The 20,112-nt window shown below is 32.0% G+C and overlaps 1 long non-coding RNA gene across 1 annotated transcript; it reads right to left on the bottom strand.

The window, feature by feature from the left end:
* Window positions 1-2,205: 2,205 nt before the first annotated feature.
* On the bottom strand, window positions 2,206-19,105 carry LOC111708701 (uncharacterized). Its single transcript, XR_002766716.1, has 3 exons — window positions 19,015-19,105; window positions 18,712-18,828; window positions 2,206-2,769 (listed from the first exon to the last, which is right to left on the bottom strand). It is a non-coding gene; the product is annotated as an uncharacterized LOC111708701 (long non-coding RNA).
* Between the last annotated feature and the right edge of the window lie 1,007 nt (window positions 19,106-20,112).

Below are 20,112 nucleotides of genomic sequence, written 5' to 3'. Positions count from 1 at the left end.
TCTCCCTTAACGGGCTTAACCCTTTCTCCCTTAACCCTCTCTCCCTCAACCCTCTCTCCCCTCAACCCTTTCTCCCTTAACCCTCTCTCCCTCAACCCTCTCTCCCTCAACCCTCTCTCCCTCAACCCTCTCTCCCTCAACCCTCCAATCCCTCAACCCTCTCTCCCTCAACCCTCTCTCCCTCAACCCTCCAATCCCTCCCCTCTAACCCCCGTGACGGTTGTAAGACAATAAGGAATTTATAATGTCAGGCTAGAAACTTGAAAATTAAATTCTTTCTAACTTTTCAAATTCTTTCAATTAAAGTTGATTAAGATATGTCTAGTTAGCATCTACACTCCTAAATCATGTCATATTTCCTTAATTAAGAAAACGTTTTCTGGATTTTTTTTAAAGAACAAAATCAGCAACAACTCATTTCATTCAGGTTTGAATAATGTTTTCGTTATATTTGGTTCAATTTTTAAAAAATGATACCAAATGATGCGTTCAGTGATATCTAGAAAACTTTGGAATAGGAAGACTAATCAAATAATTTAGGATAAAAATATTTTAAGATTACATATTTAAAGTCTAATTGGCCACCCTGGGGCTACGTGGGTCCCACACAAAATTTGGGCCTGATCGGTTCAGCCGTTTTGACGCTTATTGGATACAAACAAACAGACAAACAAAGAAACAGACAAGCTAAATTTATATATAGATTTGATGTTGTTACAAAGCAAATAGTTTTCTAAGCACTTATTAAATCACTTATTTAGTAACATTGACTCTAAAACAATATAAAAAAAAATTAAAATTACCAACAGGCAGCAAAAATTGTTCATTCAAAATTACAATAAAACATTAAGAATTTTTTTAGGTTTTTAAAAATGGGTCAGTGCCAGCGCAAGCATCTTTAAAAATTATAAATCATAAGGGAGGTTGAATTTTCAATTGCATGACTGATTGCAATATGGACCATTGTTCTTTAAGTACATGCAAAGACTGATTCTAATATGTACTGTTTTCCTTGTACATGAATAGACTGATTATAGAATGTACTGGTGTTCTTTGTACGTGCATAGCCTGATTCTAATATGTACTGAGCCCGAAATTTAAAAGAGTATCGTATTCGTAGAACGAAACTCCCAAGTTTCCTTTTTGGGGTCTTAACATTTGTGTAGATTTTTATTAAAGAGATTTTAGAAATGGACTATATGAAGAAATTAAATAAAAAATTATTTCATAACAAAAGATTGATATCCACAAAACTGCCTAATCTCATTCTTGAAACCAGGGTTTCAAAACTGGTTTTCATAACGATACTTTGTCTTGGGCTTTGGTGTTCTTTGTACGTGTATGGATAGACTGATTCTAATAAGCAATTGTACTGTTGTCCTTTTACATTGAATGGACTGATTCTAATATGTACCATTGTTCTTTGAACATGTACCGACCGTACATGTACACAGAACATGTACAAAGTACATGTAAATATTGCTATAATGTAGTCATTCTATTCCATATTTTTCTGGTTATCACTGTACGTTTAGTTTTGTGTAACTTTTCTGAAAATTTTTTTATAATTTAAAATTTTTTTTAAAATTTCTTATCATTCAAGAAATCTTGATTAATAATATGTGCTTAGTGTTTTAGAGATGAGCGCGGTCAGGTTTTTTTTCAATCGTTCTCAAAATGATGGTTAAATTTCCATCAATTTCTTTTGTTCGTTTAATTAGTAAAAAGAATTCGTTTTTTCAAAGTTTGTCGAAAAATCGTTCGTTCAATAAACGATCATTTATTTCAAAATCTTTCGGAAAATTTGTTCGTTCAGTTAAAAAATTATCGTTATTTCAAGATCATTTAAACGATTTTGTATCTTTCCTTTCTGTTGTTTTTATTCGTTTATTTTTTAAAAACGATATTTTTCAATTCTCTGAACGATCGAAGTCGTTTTTCCATCGTTCGTTATTTGTGTACGAAAGGTTTAGTTTGTTCTCAAAAATGTCTTTCTTTCACAGTACAAAGCTGTATATCGCTTTATAAGTCAACCCACTCATTAGAAAACCAAGATAAAAAAACACATTCCTGTAGTTATACCAAGTTCCTCAATTAAAGTTCAGAGGTTCCGTAAGTTGAAATCTGACAAGCAAACAAACAGACACCCATTCATACACCCATACAAACCTAACTATATAAATACAAAGAACATACTACCTGAGACCTTTTGGCATCTTGTAGCATGACACCCTTGTGAAGCTCCGTTCCTTGCCGTCGTTGAGGTCTACAAATCTAGGGGGTTTAGGACCAATTAAGTCATTAAACCCTCTCTGGGCTAAATTCAAATTTTTCAATGGATCACTTTCATCTTGGAAATTATGCTTGAAGCTTCAAATTTCACTTTACACATTCTGTTAAACACTGCTTCACACCATGATGTATCCTAGACCAAGGTGTGGATATCTCCTAGTGTATCCTGAACCCGGAGAAACTGTTAATCCTAGACCAAGATGTGGATATTTCCTAGTGTATCCTAAACCCGGAGAAACTGTATATCCTAAGCCAAGGTGTGGATATCCTGTATTGAATCCTGAACCCGGAGAAATTGTATATCCTGGTCCTGTAACATGGTTTATGAAGGATGGTCTAAAACTGGCCTCCTCTACTCTCCACTTGAGTTCCTCGGGTTCCCGTCTGTTCCACCGTATCTCTGGTTCCTCCTGGTGCTAGGTTTCAGAGGATTTCTGTGAAAATGAGAAACCGAACACCAGACCCCGAAACCTCAACCTAGAGTAATAAAATGAGGGGAAGGTCGGTGTGGGGGGGGGGTGAATTTCAAGTTTAAATATAGATTTTCAACAATTCATGATTTAAAATAAAATGTTGAAAGGATTTGAAATTTGAACAAAGATATAATATGCATAAGAAAGTATTCAGAAATAATAAAAATCATGAACCTAGACTGAAAATTTAGAAACAGAATGTTTGAAGTTTGTTTATCGACACTCTCGTCTCCCTAATGTTCTGCTTTTAAGCGAATTTTTTTCCATGTAAACTTGACAATGCTCAATTCACAGCGATATCATTAAAAACCTTTATCTGATCAAAAATGTGAAAATATTTTCGTTTTTCTATGTTTAATAGTGTTTAATTCTGATCATTGATATATGTTTTCTAGCAGAAGAATTGCGCAAGTCACTTTGAAGTCAATTTAAAATAATCAGTTTTCAAAATCATAAATATTGATACCCTACTATAAGGTTTGCAGCGAAAAGGAAAAATCGTTTCGCGAAAATTTTTGCATTTTTTGCATTTCGTTCGCTCCCAAAAAAATGCAAAATTTGCGCTTTTTTTCTTGAAATTTTGCTTCAATCTGTTTCTCAAAAAAATGTGACATTTTCGTGAAATAAGAAATGCGAAAATTCAAAATTCAAATTTTTTTCGAAAATTCATCAAAAAAGACAAAAAAAATACTTCAACACCTATGGTTTTCGCGAAAAAAAATTTCGCGAAGTGCAAAATTTTCGCGAAAGTATTTTTCGCGCTTTTTTCGCTTAATTCATTTTCGCGAAAATTTGCGAAATACGAACAAAATTTTTGCAAAACGTTTTGTTCGCTGCAAACCCTACTCTCAACCCATACTTGACCAGATAAAGCAGTTCGGATTACCATTGTAAATCGGACATTGCGAGGAGGGTCACTTAAAATTACACTAACAGTTCGTTTAATATGGCAGGAGTTAAGATGAAAGAATGATAAATAATAAGAGAAATTAATCAACCACATCAATGCATGGATGGAAATATTAATTGAAGATGTTGGAAGCCATATTTTTACATTTATAATTATAATATTTCTTATATTATATACACAGCTTTAAGAAAGTTTAGAAAACGGACAAAACGAAAGTTTTACATAACATAATTTGAAAATAGACAAAATATAGAAATTAACAAAAACCAGTTCAGACTTTACTTCAGTTATGTTTATAAAGTATACATGCGAGTTTATAAATTTGATTCAATCATATTTTAGTCTATAAATAGGCGCTCTTTCATACATTCATTCTTTAGAGCAAGGATTAATGTTTACATGGTATTATACAGTCTTCGTCGCATATATCAATAGAATGAAGACGACTGTCGATTTAAATTTTAGTTCATATCAAGCTTTTAACAGCATGGATACACATTAACATGGAAACAAAGAGAAGCTGTCGATTGAAAAGCCTTCTCTTTGATTACTTGTAAATTTAGATTAAAAGCTTGTACACAATCAAAACTTGAATAAAATTTTGTCTTCATTGCATTGATATAATCGCCTACCACTGTATGATATGCGTAAAAACCTTGGAAAGGCAATGTATGTTTTTTAAATAGCGAATTTCACTTTGATTACTTGTAAACTTGTAGTTAGATTAAACGCTTGTAAACTGCGCCGTTAATGATTTCATAACCATTAACATTTTTTAGGCGCTTTGCGCCATTAATACTGAAATAGGCCATTAACAGATGCGCCGTTAACGATTTCTTTAACCATTAGCGAATCTTATGGTAGTCCTTCTCTATTATATCCAATACTCCTTGATAACATTCATACACACACACCCTCTAATATGTATAATTTAAACGCCGTATATACAATTTAAAAGCTGTATTTGTAAGATATGAGAGTGTAATATATTCATATGTTGCCTTGTATTACAAAATGCACTTTATATTTTAATCGTGAATTCCCTGACACCCTAATAGTGGAACTCGAAAATATTCTAAGTTATCTATATTTTTAAATAGAAAATAAGAATATCTACTTTAACACTAAACAGAAACAGTTTAAAGGGGTACTGCTGTGATTCAAACATGCCACCCTAGTAGTTTTCCTTGATAATTCTTTAATTTATAGTTATGCAATTTTCAAAATTCTGTGAAGTTGCTTTTGAGCGCTTGATCTCTGTATCCAATGCGGACACTTTAAAATTGTAGGCTAATGCTGAAACGGACTGTAAAGGAAAAAAAGGGGTATATAGGCTGAAACCTAGGCATTTTAGAAGTTGATCGAGACCCATATGAGTTCTATCTGATGTTCCTGTCTCGAGAAATTGATATAAAACTGTGTAAAATTGATACGAAAATTTATGTAAATAGAATTTTGTATAAAAATCGTAGGTTTAAATAGATTATATTGAGCAAATACGCAACCAATCTGAAAACGATGATATCCTAGAGAAGCCTAACAAACTTAGGTTTGCTCCTATCATTATTTGAATCAAAGACACGTGACAATAATACTGCACTGCCATTGGTGGGACTTCTGGTCAAGTGATACGGACGTATAAATAATATTTTTAACTATTAAAAATGAAAAATCCTAAAATGCTTAGGTTTCAGCCGATACCCCCTTTCATTTTTCCTTTTGCAGTCCATTTAATACCTCAATCAAAGTTATCCCTGCAGGGTATGATCACTGCGGGATATCAAAGAGGAATCAAATTGATCTGTAGGTCTATAAAAAATGGAGATTAATTCTTGATCCCGAGATTTACAATACATAAGTTCTGAATTCTGACCTCATTCAATCGAACTTTAAGCATCTATCATAAATAACTTAAAATTAAATGGCGGTTGTCATGATAAAACAAAATGAAATCCCTATTGTGAGAACATTTGAGAGAAAGAAGGTTGAAACCTTATTAAAGTTTAAACAAAGTTTTCGAATTACAATTTTGATCAAAATATTCTTTTCTTTACTTTAATGGAAAGTTTTAACGTGAATTGGTAAGTCGTCAAGTTGGATATAAGAAAGCACCAAACATCCTATTTTTCCTTCTTTTAGTCCTTTACACAGATAGGTCAAAAATCAAGAATAATTAAATTTTGTCCTCCTTGGGTAATAAAGAGTAGATGTCAAGGTGGCATATCCCTTTGTTGGATTGTTTTAGCTCTAGGTTGTCGTCTCCTGCCAAGAGTTGGACGATTTTTGATTAATTCAGTTTCGTTATTTTAGAAAATTAAAATTATGATTTTAAATGATCGAAATAATATTGTGATATTAAGGAAATGTATTCTAGATGCCCAGCATTATTCCGTGTTATAAGAACACAATTCTATTTTAACAACAGAGATTGAATACGGTTTCTGGATTCGTTAAACTCAGAGGTAAGATCGAGTTACAGACATAGATTAACACCTATAATATGTGATATTTTCCACAGCATGTTTTATTATGTACAAGTGTTGTACACAACCAATCAGGAGACATCTGTATTCAGGGATATTTATGGATCCTTTGAATAGACAATATTCATAAACGTTATGTTTTATGTTTAAAATTGGAGTATTTCTTTAAAAGTTATAAAACTTAACCCCTGAATGCAACAAGTGGCCGTAAGATGTCAGTCAAAAAACATTACATGAAACCGTATACATGGTGTGTCGGGACACTACAGGCCTGCTCAGCCTATCCAGGTAGAGTGTATGAGCAGTCTGTGTAGTCTGTGGATAAACTCTTGTTCTTTAATTCCAGAAAATGCTTACACATGAAATATTGGAACTATTTTCTGTAGGTTTCCCAGTTTGTGTTTACAGTGTAGGCTTACAGGTCTTTCTATTAATAATCGTAGTTTTTTTTGTGGATTATAAAATTAGAAATTAAAATTTTGGAGGTTAATTTTGTTGGTGTTCAGTAAGGTACCAAAATAAAATATGGGCCAATTATCTATAGAATTAAGCTCTTCGCTTATATTTGTTAGCTATTGACTAAAAGGGTCGAATTGCTGAATTTGTTTAGGAAACCCATAACGTAAAAAATCCTATTTTTTCTTAATTCGATTTTTTTAAATTTAAATTTTTTCCACGGGCAGCGCCTGGCACTTCAGCTAGTATTAAATATTTAAAGATGTCATTACGTGTAATAAAGTTTTTATTATTTTTATTACATGATTTTAAGTTAAAATGTTGAAAGTTTTAGGCAATGTAATAATGNTCATTGTTCATAGCCCAATTTTCAAAGGCCAGCTCATTGAAAAAAATTAGACCGATAACTTTAACAGTTTTGGTGCTAAAGAGAGTTGAAAAAAAAGTTTTTAAAAAAATGTAAAAATCTTTTTTTCCAAAACAAATATCAAAATGTGACACATGTTTCTACATCTCTTTTTCAGGGGCTTTTCAAAAATATAATTTTTAAATCTTTAGCATTAGTCACGAAAAAAATTATTGGCTTTTTTAGATAAAAAAATTTGACAAAAAATCCTTTAAATATCTATTCATTAAAGTCACAAAATTTCACGGTGCTAGTGTCATAAATGAGAGTGCTAGGTCCAAAAACTACAAATGGGGGGGGGCGCAAAAGGCCCCCCCCCTACCCACCCAAACCTGTTTAGGGTTAAGGGAATCATGGTTCGGTAATGTCGGTAAAAAGGCGGTAAAATATATTTAACATGTTAAAAACTTTCTTGAAGAAGTAATAAACCAAATTGGTTTTCCAATAACGTTGTAGCAGTTTCAAACTAACAATATAATAACTGTAAACAATGGAAAACTGGCGTTAATGCATTTTAGAGACTTATTCTCCTTTGTTTAGTTTAATACTTGATATAAAAGGAAAAACTGTGACAAACCTCGCATTGTCCTAGAGAACTAGTGGCGTAATTTCAGGTTAGCCAGGACCGATTCACAACGGTACCCATTGAAATCTTTGTCTGAGAAACAGTGAGGAAGATAATGGTTTTTTTCTGGAGTTGGAAAATATCAGCTTTTAAATAGAAAAACATTGATAATATCATTATTCTAATGTAGATTAACTATGTATCGTTGTAAATCAAGCATGGAGGGTCACTTGAAATATTGTTGACGGTCCCTTTGGGCTTAGATGTAAGGTTTTCGGTAAGTCTGGCTTTCAACTTACCTTCAAGGGGGTGTGGGGGGGACAAGAAGGTAATTGTCCACCAAAGACGACTTTAGGGGGGTGGGGTCAACTAATTTTTTTTATAATGTTTCTTCGTAACCATGTATTATAAACACTGGATTTTGAAAAGCGTTATTTGCATCTTTGCAAATATGGGATTTTTTAAAAAGTATTTTTTCTCCTAAGGAACTGATCTTTTGCCAGAAAATTAAATTTTCTAATCCCTATACCTTTGCAACCTGACGGTGTAAACCTTTGTTATTTCAAACGGAGACTATTTAATCTAACATAATTCAAAGCTATGCAATATCGGGTTTCAAAGATATAGGAATTAGAAAAGCAGAGTTTCTGGTAAAAAGTCCTTTAGACATTATTAACAGAGTTTAGAAGGAGGGGCTTCAATTCCAGTATACGCTAACTACGGGTTTAAAGTATCAAAGCAGAAGGTAGGGCTAATAATAAAATAAGATTTTGAAATAAACTTTGAAACCAGATATTTTTGTGGGTTTTTTTTGCGTTTGTTTATTCCTATTTGTAAGCATTTCAAAGTGCAATTAAAAGTTCAACCAGGTTGAATCATTAAAGATGAAAATGTTTTGTCAAAATAAAGAAGGCAAGAAGCTTGAAAATTCTAAATGTTTTATCATTTGACAAAAGTTTTGTAAAGTCCCGGCCAATGTTCGACTAACTTCGGAAATTATATTTATCAAGTTTTGTTGAGAAAATAAAGTTATCACAAACTTGAAATTTAACTCGCCAGGCTTTCTTGTAGCACTAAATAGTAATTCAAAGTTAATATTTTTCTTTCTTACCAGCAGTTTTTTTAGGGAAATAGCTAAACTCAAAATTACAAATAAGGTTAGATACTCTGCAGATGTGCTCCAATGTAGGTAAATGTCGACATTTTTGCTATGGAGACTCTAAATCCTCAAATGACGTCACTGATACTTAACCCTATCTCTGCTGAGGTACTTGAAAACCAGGATATTCTAAATCCCATGTTTGATGTCCAAATATGACAAATGATACATCATTGGAAAGCTCTTGTGCTCTAGTTTTAGAAAAAAATTTGCAAATTTGCAAAAATTGATTCTTTTATCGCAAAATCCAGTTATAAAGTAAAAATGTATGCAAAAATAATTTGTCTAAAAAATGAAAAATTATACATTTTTGAAAAGCCCTTGACCATGTCATTTCAAATATGCAAAAAATTTTGCAAAATTTTAAATAACCTGATTTTTAATCAAGAAAAACTAAAAATGTGCAAATTTTCTTTGACAGGTTATTTGCAAAAAAAATGCAATTTTTTTCGTAAAACTTGTGCAATTCGTTTTTTTATGTCAAAGGCATTCCAAAAAGCTAAATTTTATCAAAATCTGACAAGTGGAAGTGGGTAAAAACAAAGATTTAGTTTGTTACAGGAAAAAGCAGTCATTCAGGCAGTGTGCCTGAGGACTCAGGCAGTTAGTATTAAACCCCGGTTTTAGGTCTAAAGGAAGGGCTTTGGGTATGTAGGAAAAGTCAGAAAATTTCAACAGCCTCAGACCAATACTTTTTGAGTTATGTAAAATGTAAAAAAAACTACTACTATAGGCGACTAATCTAAAAATTTGCCTAAATATAATTTCACCTCAGTTATTAAGAATAATTCTGTAAGATATATTAAATTAAATCGATTTTAAAGCTCAAAATCAGTGCCGGAAAATAAACACAGCAGTTAGAAATATAATTTTTTCTTGTGTTATGAACCTGCAAGATAGATAACTGAGGAGAAAGAGAAAAAACGTAATTTTGTTTGCCCGTATGAAGAAAAATACAAATATGGTTATATATATATATATATTAGGCTGAACTGAGTGGTCTATCTACTCTAGGTTCTGCAAGATTGAACTCAGATCCAACACTAGAAACTAGAAACAGAACACACTCATATTATGTATTCTATACAACAAATTTATTGTTTTGAGTTTATTTTTAAGGGACTGTAAGTGACCCTCCATGCAATGATAGCAATGTCCTAGCTTAAAAGCTTTGTCTAATCAAATATGAGTTAGATATCAATGTTGCTATTTTTGAAAACTTTTCAGTACCAATTGTGGGTTTTCTTCAAAAATGACTTGTACATTTTTTACTGCAGGACATCGTCACACCATGCAGGAATTAACAGAATTAAACACATTTAAACCTAGAACAGCGACATTATCTTCTACAGTATTGATCAGATAAAAGTTTCAAGGGTTTGTAATCTTCAATGCGGGGTTCACTTGAAATCACGCTTACAGTCTATTTAATTATTTTTTGTCTCTAGCTTTCTTTTGAGTTTCTCAGCAGAATAAAAGATATTTTAACTTCAAATCTATCATCTGTAGAAAATCACCAATCCTTCAAATAGGGTTGTCTGCGAATTCTTTTTCATACAAAAAGTATCCACCGACAAAAAGTACAACAGAAACAGAAAAAGGCAAAAACTTATGCTTAGTTGGTCAAATTGTGATTATAAGTCAATTGATGGGAATAGGACCAATCTTTTAAATCTGCGTGAATTATCCCTGAGCAGTTCTAATCCAAATATTTTGTTGACCAAATCCTCTCAAACTACCAATTGCTACACTAGTGTGTGTAGGCTAATCTATCTCCTGGTTCTCTTGTCATCAGATCGTAAACAAGACAGACCCTGAGAGAGAGGGAATACAATCTTATCTGATCAGTGGCAGCAACTCAGCAAATATAAATATTTAACAACACTTCTAGAAAATCTTTCTTCATTCCTTTTGTTAACAAAATACATTAAACCAACATTAAACAAAAATATATAAAGAACACCGGAGAACTAGAGAACTAGAGAATTGGAGAACAGGAGAACTAGAGAACTAGAGAACTAGAGAACTAGAGAACTAGAGAACTAGAGAACTGGAGAACTAGAGAACTTATAGAGAACTAGAGAACTAAAGAACTGGAGAACTAGAGAACTAGAGAACTAGAGAACTGAAGAACTAGAGACAAAGAGAACTAGATAACTGGAAAATTGGAGAACAGGAGAACTGGACAACTAGAGAACCAGAGAACTAGAGAACTAGAGAACTGGAGAACAGGAGAACTAGAGAATTAGAGAACTAGAGAATTAGAAAACTGTATAACTAGAGAACTAGAGAACTGGAGAACTAGAGAATTAGAGAACTAGAGAACCATAGAACTAGAGAACTAGAGAACTGGATAACTGGAGAACTAGAGAACTAGAGAACCAGAGAACTAGAGAACTGGAAAATTGGAGAACAGGAGAACTATAGAATTAGAGAACTGGATAACTAGAGAACTAGAGAACTAGAGAACTAGAGAACTAGAGAACTAGAGAACCAGAGAACTAGAGAAATAGAGAAATAGAGAACTAGAGAACTAGAGAACTGGAGAACTAGAGAACTGGAGAACTAGAGAAGTGGAAAACTAGAGAAGTGAAGAACTAGAGAACCAGAGAATTAAAGATCTAAAGAACTAGAGAATTAAATATCTAGATACCTGGAAAATTGTAAAACTAGAGAACTGAAGAACTATAGAACTAGAAAACAATAGAGCTGGAAAGCTAGAAAACTTGAGAACTTAAGAACTGGAAACTAGAGAACTGGAAAACTAGAAAACTGGAAAACTATAATAGAGAACTAGAGAACTGGAGAACAGGATAACTAGAGAATTAGAGAACTGGGTAACTAGAGAACTAGAGAACTGGAGAACTAGAGAACTAGAGAACCAGAGAACTAGAGAACTAGAGAACTGGATAACTGGAGAACTAGAGAACTAGAGAACTAGAGAACTGGAAAATTGGAGAACATGAGTACTAGAGAATTAGAGAACTGGATAACTAGAGAACTAGAGAACTAGAGAACTAGAGAACTAGAGAACTAGAGAACTAGAGAACTGGAGAACTAGAGAACTAGAGAACTGGAGAACTAGAGAACTAGAGAACTGGTGAACTAGAGAACTAGAGAAACAGAGATTTAGAGAACTAGAGAACTAAAGAACTGGAGAACTAGAGAATTAGAGATTAGAGAACTAAAAATCTAAAGACCTGGAGAACTAGAGAACTAGAGAACTAGAAAACTAGAGAACTAGAGAACTAGAGAACTGGAGATCTAGAGTACTAGAGAACTTTAGAACTAGAAAACTATAGAGCTGGAAAGTTAGAAAACTTGAGAACTGGAGAACTGGAAACTAGAGAACTGGAAAACTAGAAAACTGGAAAACTATAACTTTAGAGAACTAGAGAACTACAGAACTAGAAAACTGGAAAACTGGAAAACTAGAAAACTGGAAAACTTGAAAACTGGAGAGCTTGAAAACTAGAAAACTAGAGAACTAGAAAACTAGAAATCTAGAGAACTAGAGAACTAGAGACTTGAACCACATATTCTATTTCAATTAGACTGTTTGGCAAACTTATAGTAAATAAATCTCTCTAACGGATATCTCAGGAATAAGTTAAAACTGGTTGGTGGAGAGGGATGGGGAAGAGGGGTTAGGAGGGGGGAATGAGGAAGAGATAGGGGAAAGGTTTAAGATACATTGATAACACTTAAGTTCTTAACCCTATTATTTCCCCCTCAACCCCCCCCCTCTTCCACCACCCGGCAGAGGTAAGCCATATGCACGAAATCTAATCGTAAAACTCTAAACTACCATCATTTCCTTTTAACATGAAAACTTTGGCTGCTTTCATTTTGGTTAACGTTAATCTTTTAATAATTCATAATTCAAAAATCCAAAATTTAATTTTTCCCACAAATCTTATTATACTCTTCAAGTGATAAACTTCAAGGTTGAAAGGAAAAATCAAAGGTTTCAATGATAAACTCCATGGTTTAGGGATAAATCCCAAGGTTTCAATGAAAAACTCCATGGTTTAGGGATAAATTCCAAGGTTTCAATGATAAACTTCAAGGTTGAAAGGAAAAATCAAAGGTTTCAATGATAAACTCCATGGTTTAGGGATAAATTCCAGGGTTTAAATGATAAACTTCAAGGTTTAGGGATAAATTCCAAGGTTTCAATGATAAACTCCATGGTTTAGGGATAAATTCCAAGGTTTAAATGATAAACTACATGGTTTAGGGGATAAACTCTAATTCTTTGCTGCTAAAATCCAAATTTCAAGGAATAATATTCAAGATTTAGTTAATGAAAAAGTCAATGGTTCATGGCACAAATTAAAAGGTTAAACCGCAAAACTCCAAGGTTTATATTAAAACTCCATACTTCAGAAGGTAAATTCCATGATTTAGGGGATAAATTTCAAGGTTTANAAGTCAATGGTTCATGGCATAAATTAAAAGGTTAAACCGCAAAACTCCAAGGTTTATATTAAAACTCCATACTTCAGAAGGTAAATTCCATGATTTAGGGGATAAATTTCAAGGTTTAAGTGAAAAACTCTTTGATATGAATGAAAAACTCCATGGTTTAGGTTTTAATTAAACAGACCTTCAAGGTTCAGTGATAAAGGTAAGATATTTATAAAAAAAAACATTTCTTTGCTTAAAAAATATATGTTTTGTTGTTTTTGTAAAAAAATCTTTACAAAAACGTATTTTGCTTCATGAAGGTATTTTTTTCAATATTTTTAGAACTTGTTCTTAGCTTTCTAAATTGTCCTTAATATTCAAAGTAAACACTGCAAGACTGATTCCAATCAATTGATCAAAAAGTTTATTCTCCAGACCTTTCCTCAAATCCGGGAAATTTGCATTTTATCAAAATTTTAAACTTATTCAAACAATATGAAATTTAACAAAAGCGAAATTTCGCGAAAACGTTTGCGAAATGCGAAAAATGCGAATTTCGAATTTTCGCATTTTGTTTTTTTCTCGCTTTTTTCGCGAGCGAACGAAATGCGAAAAAATGCTAAATTTCCGGGGAATAATTTTTGTTATTGACGAAACGATTTACCCTTTTCGCTGGAAACCAAATCCATTATAAAGATATGTATAGACTGTAGAGGTAAATTTCAGTTTCCTCCAATCACAGATTAAATAACAAATACAAATACATAGATATGTCGGCAGGTATAATTTTTTGTCAGGAGAAAGGTGGCTTGTACTTGTACAGCAACATATATGACATTTTATCCTCTGGAAATGTTGGCGTTGCTCACACCCACACGGCCCGCTTATAGATATGATTCTATCTATCTATCTACACTGAACTCGGCCACAGTACAAATTTTATTTTGGTAATTATATATCCATGGTTGCTCATTTATCACTATGTTTTTTACGTGCACTTTCGTTTTTTTCAAAATTCGTTTTAAATTTATGGAAATTTGATAACAATTGTTTGAAAAGTTGTCGTTTTGAAAAATTTTAAACGATCGTTTGAAAACTTGTTATTTTGAAGAAAAAAAAACCGTTTTACGTTTTAAAACGGAAAACGATCTTTTTCGTTTATTATTTTAAAACGGAAAACGATGTTCATGAACTTTTTACTCCAGAGACTTAATTTCATGTTTATTTTTAATGTTTTTAAAAAAAGACAACAATGAAGTCTTCATGCATAAAAATACTTGGCCCCTACCTAACAATTAAATTTTGTTGGTCAACTAGATTAACATAGCAACACTTAAAGTAGTTAATTTAAAGAAAATCAAATTGCGTATTTCCTACAAATGCAAGGGAAGCAGGAGAAGAAAAGAAAACAGAAGGAATTAAACAATATTCTATAGATGCCTCTTCTTTCAGTCATTCGGAGAGAAACAAACATGAGTAGTTTATAGAATTCAAAAATAATTATTTTCTCTACCAACATTATATTTTAAACAGTTCTTTATCTCTCTACTCTCTATTAATTAATTTAGACTCTTGAAAGTATAAACTATTGTACAGGGTGTCCCAAAAAACATGGGAATTCAGTGACGAATTCGATATCGTCTTTTCAAATAATTCTTCGATTTAGTATAGTGATACCTACTGAGAAAGCTGTAATCTGTAAGAGTTTCGTCTTCTATGTTTACATTTTGTTTGTTTATGTTTTGACTGCAACCGGTTGTACTTAGTAAAACAAGAAAATTACAGTATACAAACAGAGTAAACTTGTCCGTATTCACTGTTCATCTTGCGGAGACATTATAGACACATCTTTGTAGTCTTTTACCCTTTTCAGAAAATAAACTCTAGCAGACATAATAATATTATGGCTTTTGAAATTAGGTATTACAATCCTAATTCATAACAAAGACGATATCGAATTCGTCACTGAATTCCCATGTTTTTTGGGACACCCTGTATTTAAATAACTTGTATGCATTCATTAAGATAAAATAAAGAATGAAGTATTTAGGATGCATGGAGTCTAATTCCAAATACGCTGGGTTCAACCCGTTCGCCAAGTTTATGTTGAGCTCAACGGCTATAAAAGAAACCAAATCATAAATCCCAATAATTGTATTTTTTAAAAGATACAAGTATAATTTTGATAAATATTTTTAGACTATGCATTAAAGTGTTGTCTATACATTTTCGCCAGGAGGTTTCTACCAGCTTGCATATCTATGCAAATATAATCGATGTGTAGAATAGCATGTCCGATTCACAGCGGTACCCTTCACATATATAAACAAAGGTCTTAAAATTTACACAACTTTGCATAGCAGTCCGGATCTATGTACCTTTATTTTATAATGGATGAGGTAGAAATACATATTATACTTTATTATAAAATGTTTTTAACTCCTATACTCTTTCCTGTCTTTAATAGACAGAAATAACCACTCCTCTATAAGACAATTTTACAAAATCAACGATTTTATATAAAAAAGAAATGTTCATGTAAATCTATACAAGAATGTCTAGACTAATTAGAATTTGTCTCCTCGCGCAGTTCTATTGTTATTGAGCATCTTGAGAATTTGCCAAATTGGTGAGAATAGATTTCATTATTCTTATTTATGTATTCTCATTATTGGAATGTATTCCTATATTTCAACTAGGAATTCTCGCACTATTTTTTCATTAAATTTAGTTTTTCTAAAATTAATATGGTGACGGTGTATTTTTTTAAAAATCCCGATTAGTTTATATTTGTCCTAATAATTGTAATAAGGGTTCTAAAACACATTTATCTCCCTAAAAGGATATGTATCATTTTGTGTACTGTCCAGGTTTGCCGTCTACTTCCTCTATCTGCTTAAAAGTCGGTACGGTACGGTAAATGAACTGGAATTTTTACTGCTGAAGGAATGGAGTCTTTGCCACAAACTCTAATACCTTTATCTTTCCAATTTTTTCCATTATAACTCCTCTTTTTTAAGAGCTATATTGTTTTGAATATATAATATGCACCAAAAAAATGCTTTTTGAAATTTGGTAGAAAAGCCACGAAGTCACAAAGTCGTACAAGCAATTTACATAAATGTGAACTTTTTCTTATGTTTAACAAGATTAATCCCTCTATATACCACTTAAAAATCATGTTTGATATATAGAGAAAAAATATTGAGAATATTGTTTGTAATATGATATATTTGTATTATCTTATTCCTATCATATACAGAAGCAGAACATCAGCAATGATGTGTTGTTACAATTGATTATGTTAAGAAACACTTCGGTTGCATCATATACACAGTTTTATTTACATCTCTCTACATACCATACAATCGGAAAACATAGTGAATTTAGAGATACAGGGTGTCACATTTACCATTTTATTCTAATTCAGCTGACACGTTTAAATACAGGGCTGCCCACAAACAATGATGCATTAATGACGACCTTTTGTTATAGGTAAACTAAATGAGTTAGCAAAGAAAGCAAAATGTTTGAAGCAAGAAGGAACCAATTTGAAAAAAAACTTAAGAAATTCTGTACAGTCGTATCTAAAGTCTCATTCTGTGCAGGTAACCCTGTATCTCATAATTTTCAGATTTAGAGGAAATGTAAAATAGATTTTCATTTACAGTTAACTTACTGTTCCCCAGGTAAGTTTTTAAGGTATGTAATTTAAGAAATGAAATGCTGTAAAACTGTATATTTAAAACGGATTCAGATTCCAAGAATATATATTGCATTTTTTCCTCGCCAATATTCAAATAGATGGCCCACTTTTATACAAAAACTCAACACTATAAATGTAGCACAGAAGAGATATAGCAAGGTTCAAGGTTGGGGCGATAAAATTGATTGCGAAAATTGCAAATTTATTGGAAGGGGTAATTGGGTAATTCTATGTTATTATAGTGTCTTTATATAATAACATGATTGTATTCAATCCACGGTTACAAATAGTACGCAAACCTACGCGTGCTGTTTGCAATTTTTTACAATTTCATTTCTTTTTTATACTGTATGCATTTATATAAACAAATATTGCAGTATGCTTAATTTTGGCACGGATATTTGTTTATATCTTAAAATATACAAACATATCTGCATATAATCATATTAACGTTTTAGTGAACGTACAACTATAATCATTATCTCATTCTCGTTAATTTTGTTTATATAACATATGTACCATACTTTTATACTTTATATCCCTCTTTCAAGATTGATCTAAAACAGAGTCTAAAACTAAAGAACGAAAAGTTCTGACTTAAATTTTAAGTTCATGGTTAAATGCCACTTCTGACTTAATATAAACCTGAACTTTAACCATGAGGTTAAATATTTAACCCTGTCTGTGGTTGAATATTTAACTCGCCGAAATCGACGAGTTAAAATTGAAACAGAGGTTTAAATTATCTTGAAATCCTGCATTTTCCCTATTTGTCTATTATTCAATCATCATTCAGCTGCAGCTGAGGAAGCGGCATTCAACTTTACGATATATTTAAAAGTGAAAACCTTGTTAAAGAAATTTCACGTTTTAGATAAATTAATTTTTGGATGTAAACCCAAAAAACGGTTGTAACTCGTAATATATGTTTTGTTTTCGGTTACGTAAGAACAGCTGATTAGCGATGGTTATGTAATATTCTCCGTAAATCCTTTTCTCTGATTGGTTCAGATTTTTCCCGGGAAATTCAAATTTAAAATTGAGAAAGTTTAATATTTAAGTAGCTATTCATTATTTTACAGAACTTTTAACCTCGAACTTAAAATTCGCGCATTCTTCAGTTTTAGACTCAGGTTTACCTTACTCAAAAGGACGATCAAAATAACTATTTATAACACTGTTGTTTTGGTTCGCAGTGTTATAAAGTTTTTGGACAGAAATTTTCTCTTTATCGAGAAGGTTTAAGCCTTTTTAGTACCTTCGAGAAAAAGAGAAAATTTAAGTACAAGAACTTTATAGCACGTCGTGCCAAAATAATAGTGTTATAGGTAATTTTATGGAACGTTTGTGTACTTGTCTTATTTCAATGGCTGTTTCTATATCTTATAAGCTTTGAAACAAATAATATAAAGTGGATTTCAATTTTATTTTTATTTCACTTGAAAAAAATATTTTGGAATTATCCTAACTTTTTGGAGAAAGCCTGGGAACCAATTAAAACTTTATAGTACACGTGCTATAATGTACAGCTAATTTAACATTATAGCAATTGATGATTACTTTATAGCACGTTCATGATGAAATTCACGATGAAGTGAGTAATAATGATAGAGTACACTATAGTTTCATAAGGTTGAATATAACCTTTAATATTCTGCTAAATGATTTGGCAAGTTGTCTGTCGAAGAAAACCAACAATGCAATAAAAAAGTCTGCAAAAATTCCAACCAAGGCGTATCTAAAGTCTTATCCTTTGTTGATAACCTAACCTAGTAGAAAAAAGAAATTGTTAAGCGCGAATTGGTAAAATAAAACCAAAACTCGTAGTCTAAAGAAATCCGTTTTATTTACCTAGATTCCATCTCAAGTAACCGTTCTTTGTATCCCGCGTCCAGACTTGAAGTATGCAACTGTATAAAAGTTTAAACCATTCTTTGCTGTATGGAAACACGTTTCTGTAGATCAAATCTGCATAAGAAAAAGAATATCAGGTTTAACTTAATACAAATTTAGATAAGTATAAATGTTCAAAATTGAGGATTCCAAAATGCCTCAGACTCTAATGCGGTTTACGAAACGTTACGGGGCATACTCCTTTTACTGCGCAAGCGGGAAACTCAAAAATAGAACCAAACAAAAGGTCATCATACTTACATATGCTGGCGTCCTGATAGATGAAAGATATAAAAGGAATCTAGTCCAACCAAGCCATTACAAGAGTCTGAAAAGATATACCTGAGAAACGACTCGATTTTAGAACTGAGTTTACTATTGTTGACGGCTCGAGTTCTCTAAATAGAGTGAGTCGAATTTTGCTTCTCAGGTAAATCCCGGTCCAAACTGACCAATAGTAAACTCGCTCTCATGGTGGAGCAGTTTCCGACCAATAGGAGAGTTACAGCTGGGTTGATACAGTGAGTCCTACTAAAAAATGAGTATCTTTCGTTTATTTTCGAAAACTCTGAAAACACGCGTAACAGAAATAAATTCCTATTTGAGACAAAAAATTTCTGTGGCAAAAGGTCTGTTGAAAAATATTAAATCATGTGAGACTAACAAAACATTTTGAGCTGTAAAGAATTAAAATCAACAACCCTGGCGGTCCAATCATACATTTTGTTGGCTCAAGTTGTACAGGCAATAGGGGATTAAGCACTGCATTTCTTAGGACATTTTTTCAGCGGACTTAATTTAAAATGTTTATATTTTTCACGTCTTTTTTCCATTCTTTACAACATTACAATATAAATAACAAAAATCTTATTACTAAATACATTTATTGTTTAAAAAAAAATATTGTTATTACATTTTCAGCTTATAAATAGGTTAGAAATCTTTAAATCCTTGTATCACTTTAAAATTGGGAAAATTCTAATAAATTCTGATAATACACTTTAAAGCAATGCTTCCTTTTAAAGAGTTCATTTAATGGTGGCATTAGACCAAATAAGTTTTAGCAAAAACTTGAGATATCTTTGTTGTTCTTTTTAACATATTCTGTTTTTTAAAAAAACTTCCATTTTCAAGTATTTGCATGAATTTCTAAAGCAAATAAATAGGCAAAAGGAATTGAGTCTTTGTAACAAAATCAAATATTTAAACCCCAATATCTTTAGAACCCGATGTTGTAAACCTTTGATATTTCAAACTCTGATTATTTGATTTAACAGAATTCATAGTTTGAAATATCAAAGGTCTACAACATTTGGTTCCTAAGATATAGTGATTAGAAAATCAGAGTTTGTGACAAAG

This window comes from Eurytemora carolleeae, unplaced genomic scaffold, assembly GCF_000591075.1.
Source record: "Eurytemora carolleeae unplaced genomic scaffold, Eaff_2.0 scaffold863, whole genome shotgun sequence".
Classification (NCBI taxonomy): domain Eukaryota; kingdom Metazoa; phylum Arthropoda; class Copepoda; order Calanoida; family Temoridae; genus Eurytemora; species Eurytemora carolleeae.
This window is presented reverse-complemented; position numbering and strand designations above follow the sequence as displayed.